General features: G+C 38.0%; 1 protein-coding gene across 1 annotated transcript in view; it reads left to right on the plus strand.

Annotated features, from left to right (window-relative positions):
* Positions 1-2,860, plus strand: part of LOC115220986 (contactin-2) — a 159,819-nt gene extending 156,959 nt beyond the window's left edge. The window contains exon 26 of the mRNA XM_029791203.2: positions 2,034-2,860. The gene's annotated coding sequence lies outside the window, so the exon portion shown is untranslated. The remainder of the gene's footprint in view (positions 1-2,033) is intronic.
* Positions 2,861-6,384: the final 3,524 nt, after the last annotated feature.

Here is a 6,384-nt window from a genome sequence, read left to right on the forward strand (position 1 = left end):
ATGACCCTAGTATCGATCTATTGCATTTCAATCTGTTTTAGGGTTAGGGTTAGGGGTGGGTTGAAGGGTATCTTTTTTTCTTCACAAATGTAAATAAACCCAATCTGTTTCTTAAACGAGGGACATATTCATACGCCACAGAATGTTATATACCTCAATAGACGTCAGTGATTGGTTGAAATTGCAGAAATTGAAGAAAAAAACAACAAATATCTTACAAACTATAGAATTTTCTCAATAAAGCCAAGAGAAAAAGATGTTTTATAAACACATTCTACCAGTATACGCAGTTTAAAATTTTTTAGTTACCTGGAAATTATGTTAAAAACTGCCGTTCAAACCGAAAAGATCCCTTATTAGTTCACCCTTTAATCTAGTTTTGCTTATCACTACTTTTTCGATAAATTTTATTGATTGCACTCAATTAACTTCTTCAGTTGTCGATAATCGTCTGTCAACTACCGCTAATTCACTCATCTGTCTGCTGCAAACACTGCAATCTAGGAACAAGTTAAGCGTCTAAGGATTAGATCTTTGACAATGCGTCCTACCTAGATCGATCGTGCAAATCACAAATTCTTTGAAGCTGATCGTTTGAAATTATAGACATATATATCTATATTTCTTTACTACCCACAAGAGGCTAAACACAAAGAGAACAAACAAGGACAGACAAAGGGATTAAGTCGATTACATCGACCCCAGTGCGAAACTGGTACTTAATTTATCGACCCCGAAAGGATGAAAGGCAAAGTCGACCTCGGCGGAATTTGAACTCAGAACGTAACGGCAGACGAAATACGGCTACGCATTTCGCCCGGCGTGCTACCGTTTCTGCCAGCTCGCCACATTGTATATCATTTCAATCCGCCAACCTGGATGGCTCGATGCAATGATTCTAAATATACACCGGTATATTCGGGGACTCTAGTCATTACCTGTTAAACTAATAAAACTGAGTTGTTTCTTGGGGCTTTTACATCCCACATGCTTATTAGCTTGCTACATACGTTCCTAGCGTGAGTTTAAAACGCCCTTAAATCTCGAGGGCGGGGTTTAATCATGAATATTTTAAAGGCGGCGAGCTGGCAGAAACGTTAGCATTTCGCCCGCCGTTACGTTCTGAGTTCAAATTCCGCCGAGGTCGACTTTGCCTTTCATCCTCCCGGGGTTGATTAAATAAGTACCAGTTACGCACTGGGGTCGATGTAATCGACTTAATCCGTTTGTCTGTCCTTGTTTGTCCTATCTGCGTTTAGCCCCTTGTGGGTAGTAAAGAAAGAAATATTTTAAAGGTGCCCCAAGAAGTCTGTGTGAAGAATGAACACTAAGTTTGTGAATATCACCTTTGCTACCGTTCATGTCCTGCACCTCCGATTTAACATTTAGATCGAGAAAGTCTGTCCGCACCTCGAAATCCGATGTTTTCCAAAGCGATTTGTCATCCCACCACCTAATCCGGACCATACACAATTTCCCTACATCTCATAGCTGTCCATGATAGGTGCGAGTTTATGCATCTCGGAAATTCTGGCTCGTTGATAGCTATTACATTTGCCTAGTGACTTATAATCCGTTTTTTTATTACCCACAAGGGGCTAAACATCGAGGGGACAAACAAGGACAGACAAACGGATTAAGTCGATTACATCGACCCCAGAGCGTAACTGGTACTTAATTTATCGACCCTGAAAGGATGAAAAGCAAAGTGGACCTGGGCGGAATTTGAACTCAGAACGTAACGGCAGACGAAACACGGCTACGCATTTCGCCCGGCGTGCTAACGTTTCTGCCAACTCGCCGCCTTATAATCGTTGAACAATTGACTTTCTTTGCAAACCAGCTTATGTGTATTTAAATTACCTTTTCTGGCTTCGGCAATGTTGGTCAGAAAAGGTGTCAAGAGTTGTTTTCGGCGGATATCTACAATTCCTTGCGACCTGTAATTCATCGTTCTACTTTCTTTTGTTAGTGTCCTCCATTAGAATATTTTAAAAAAATATTTCAGATAAATTTGTTCTTTCTATTTTCAGAGAATAGCCTTAAACGGCGCAGAGATAAAGGCACTGACCCGTACCTTGATGTTGAGGTTGATTTCGCAACAAAATGAAACACAGAAAGCAACAAAAACAAATAACTAAACAAGCAAACTACCAACAATACTTTTTCCACAAAGGGAAACGTCATTTACATAGGAAAATAATAATAATAATAATAATAATAATAATAATAATGTTTTCGTTCGAACCGAATAACATTTATCCGAATAAACCCAATAAGAAAGAAGTCACACTTTGTAAAAATATAACAATCTAAATGGCACCAGGAGTTACCTTATTCATCTGTCTTAATCATTGAGCCTTAATCATCTAGGATTACACAATATTTTTCAAACTTCGAGTGTAATATACCGTTTTCGATTCATCTGACATCACTTAAACATTTTTTTACTTTGGAGTAATGTAAACTTCAACCCTCCCATTCTGTCACTGCAAATTCAATATTTTCAAGATATACATTAACATACAATATCTGAATCGATGCATAATAATCCAAAGGAATTAATCTATTATGCATAATTTCAACAAAACTCTGAGGAGATACAAATTCCAAAAGCTGTTAAGCTGATATATTCTTTGAGCAGATTCAACACGTTTATATATTTCTATTTTTGAAACAATACCTTATGTATATTTTCTTATTATGAGATCTAGGTTTTTGTTTTCTTTCAGTTTTGTAAAGAGAAAATTACAACTGGGTCAAAAAGTAACTTTTTGTATGATAAAATGCAAAGACACTATAAAAAATTTTGTATTAATTTTTTTGTAATTTGTTTTAAAATAAAATATGTAGAAAAGTATATACTGCTACTGTTTCATAGTTTCATAAAGATGTGATTAAAAAACATGATTATCAACCTTTTAATTTTCTAACCAACTTTTAAAATTAATACAAAACATTTTCATGAAAGAAAATTACCGGAGAACTTTCATCTAATTATTCCAAATCTTTCTGTTAAAACTGTAGTGAAATCATTCGTGGGAAATTTTTTTTATTATTACAGCAACTGGTCGCACACTACAAGGTTTAACGGAACCTACTGAAGCAAGTCATCATTCTCGCAGCATAACCACGGGCGAAGACGAGGTTAAGGTGTTAGGAAAACCAAGCGTCCTCGCGGACATCACCTGACACCTCGGTGAGGCGAGCTGCCAACGTTGACAAGAACTTCGCTGTTAGTGGCCCAGTCCCTCCGAACGTCTCAAACGCCACAGGTTGGAAGAGATAGTTCACTGTCAGGTCCCGATACTTCAGGGTTGTATTGCGTTTGGCTACGGAAGCAGTGACCCTCCATTAACTGCAGCATCCAGGGTATGGGAGGGAACAAAGGAGTCGTAGACTGTGACGTCCCAAATGAGGCACCTATCTCTAGCCCAGGGACAGAGGGTAAGACTATCTGGTCTCTTTCCATCACTTCTGGATAACCCCGATGGCTCCAGAACTGAAATGATATTAATCCGAGCCAGGGTCTGCTTAATGATTAGGTTTAACTCGGTGTGACGAGCGAAGCAACTAGCTTTTACACAGCAAAAGAGATCGTGAAGACCTGTGGGGTCGAGGAGGCCTACCACAGCGGCATCTCAGTCCCCTACAGACATCAGGTCCAATTCTGAGCGCGGAGATGCGGAGTAGACCTCCATGGATATGCGGAGTAGACTGAGTAGAATTCCAATGTTGGCCACAGACAGGGCATCAATCCAGTCCCCTGAGAATTTTGTACTAGCTGAAAGTAGGCGATACCTTGAAAATTGATCAGATTGATCAAGGAGAGGGTTGAAAGTGGCACCTGAACGCAGATTGTCCCATACTCTCTGTTTCTGCTTACCCTCCACTGTAAACGGAACTGACAAACCCAGCTCTATCCACTGTGATAGAGATTTATCCATCTCCCTGTTGGAATTAGTCCATGTTGGAGAGGAGAGGATGCTGACTACGAAAAGAGACCAAACGTGGATGGAGGAAAGAAAGCAAGGAAGAGCACTTGCGCAGACCTAGACCCCAAAACCGTTTGAGCAAAGTAGCCTGGCCATGCGAGTCTAGAGAGAGTTTGACATTGACTAGGCATTCGAGTTTCTTGAAGATTAGGTCGTCCATGTATTGGAGGACGACAGGAATCTGTAAGCGGGACTAACTCTCAGAAAATACAATAGCTTAGGAATAGACAATTCCTAAGTATAAAAAACCTTGGTGGGAGTTCAATTACTTCAAGGTTTTTTTAAAAGTTGTTCGAGGTTAGCTATTTTAGATCTAAAGATAGATTCGAAAGCTAGGTCAGTAATTGGGGTTCCAAGGGAGCAGCACGCTGATGAAGGAGGAATGCTCATGCGAAGCTGGGTGGCTGAGGGACCAGGGCTCGCATTGGGAGCTGTTAACGTTAAGACATCTAAAATAAAGTTCCTCAATCATCCCCTTCGCAGTTACAAGCACCTTATCAGGAGAGCCTCCCATCGAAATCCTAGACATTTAGGTCTAAGTCGGCTCCCAATTTGGTAACATCATCAATACCCAATGCGAATGGGGCAGGACCAAGTGGATCACCCTGTTAGACTCCAGAGGCAAATGAGATGAGGTGGTCACCAAATGAGAGGTAGGAGGACTCCCGATAGGTTTGCCAAGCGATGTGATAACGTGGTGGGGGAATTCTCCTCTATTGAGGGGAGGATGACGTCTCGACTGATCGAATTAAAAGCAGTCTTAGGGTCAAGTTTGGGGATGACCTTTGGGGACTCAGAGGGAAAGATGGTGAAAGCTATGGTGGCACGAGCATCAGCCTCACAACCTAGCTTAGTACCCACTCCTAGGTGAATAGGGAAATATTCCTCGGTCAGATATTAATTTTAAAATTTGCTAGCAAAATCTTATAAAATGAGAATGTCTTAAAACAATGGTTCTTAACATGAAGGGCTCGCCCCCTAGGGGGTGTTAGTAATCTCTAAGGCGGCGCGAGCCCTTGAAAAGGTTAGGAATTTCTCTAATTATACTTGTTATTCTCTTAACGAAAGCATAGTCTAATAAGGAGAAGTTTATGAAAAATTCAAAAGTGTCGTCTTATACCTTTAGTTTTCTTATTCTATTATCTTAGTGCCGCTTTTCTGTTCTTATTAAAATCCCTTCATATCCCTCAAAACCCTCACTAATTCTGAATATTAGCTTTAACATTTGCCTTTAGCTTGTAATTTTTTTTTTATTACAAGACTCAGGTTAAGAACTACTGGTGTAAAGCTTAGCTATTATTATCGTGTATAAACAAACATCTTTTTCAGTTAATAGGTTATAAACAAGTTTAATCCATAGTATTCATCTATATGAAATAATGTGATTCTTAAAAATCAAGAGACATGCAGAAACATCAAATCATTATAGTAATGTTATAAGAAATATCAACTTAATTTTAAAAATTGAAGACTAATTTTAAATTTTAGCAAGATGAAAAAAATATTATATTTAAAAATAGGAAATAAAACAAAAAGTAGGTAATAGGTTCTACTATCGCTCAATTTAACAAATTTTTTTTAAAAAAACTTAAAACACAGATTAGAAAAAATAACTTTAACAATAAAACCAAAATTTTTAATATTAAATGCTTATGTTAAAAATATAGTAAATTTTTTGTAAGAAAAAAAATTATAATATAAATCCAAATGTTAAACTAAAATTCAGATTTAAATATTACAGAAAGTACTAGGTAAAACTAAAAGTTATGCAAAATCTTTTCTTTATTAAAGAAAGTTTTTTATATATTTTCGTACGAATAAATACAATATTTTTTGTACAAAGTATTCGTATAACTTTTCTATTAATTTAACTTTTATTCCATATTTTTCTGTTTTAATTTTTTTTCAGAACTTTTTACTCCAAGCTTGGGCTAGCGCTCTAACTAGGGCCTTGACATTACCTTACACGTGCCTTATTTTTGTTCACATATTTGTGTTGTCCACTGCACATCAAATAATTCGCAATTAGTGCAAAGGAGCGGAAATATCTTGACGAATATATTCGATTTAGATTCGTATCACTCCAAAAGGGTGACACAGAAGTCCCCCAGTGTGTGATATGTTACAAAACTTTGAGCAATGATGGAATGTGACCTTCACGCTTGGAATGTCACTTGAGGACAATACATCCTGCTCTTGGAGACAAGCCCAAAGCATTCTTTGAAACAAAAAGATATTCCTTGAAGCAAGCTAAGCTGGATGGCAGTGGTGCATTTCGGCAACAAACTTCAATGGTTGTTGAGGCTTCCTATGAGATCGCCATATTGATTGCAAAGAGCAAGAAGAGCCATAACATCGGAGAGTCTCTCATAAAACCAAGTCTACTCCG

This window comes from Octopus sinensis, linkage group LG17 (genome assembly GCF_006345805.1).
Source record: "Octopus sinensis linkage group LG17, ASM634580v1, whole genome shotgun sequence".
NCBI lineage: Eukaryota > Metazoa > Mollusca > Cephalopoda > Octopoda > Octopodidae > Octopus > Octopus sinensis.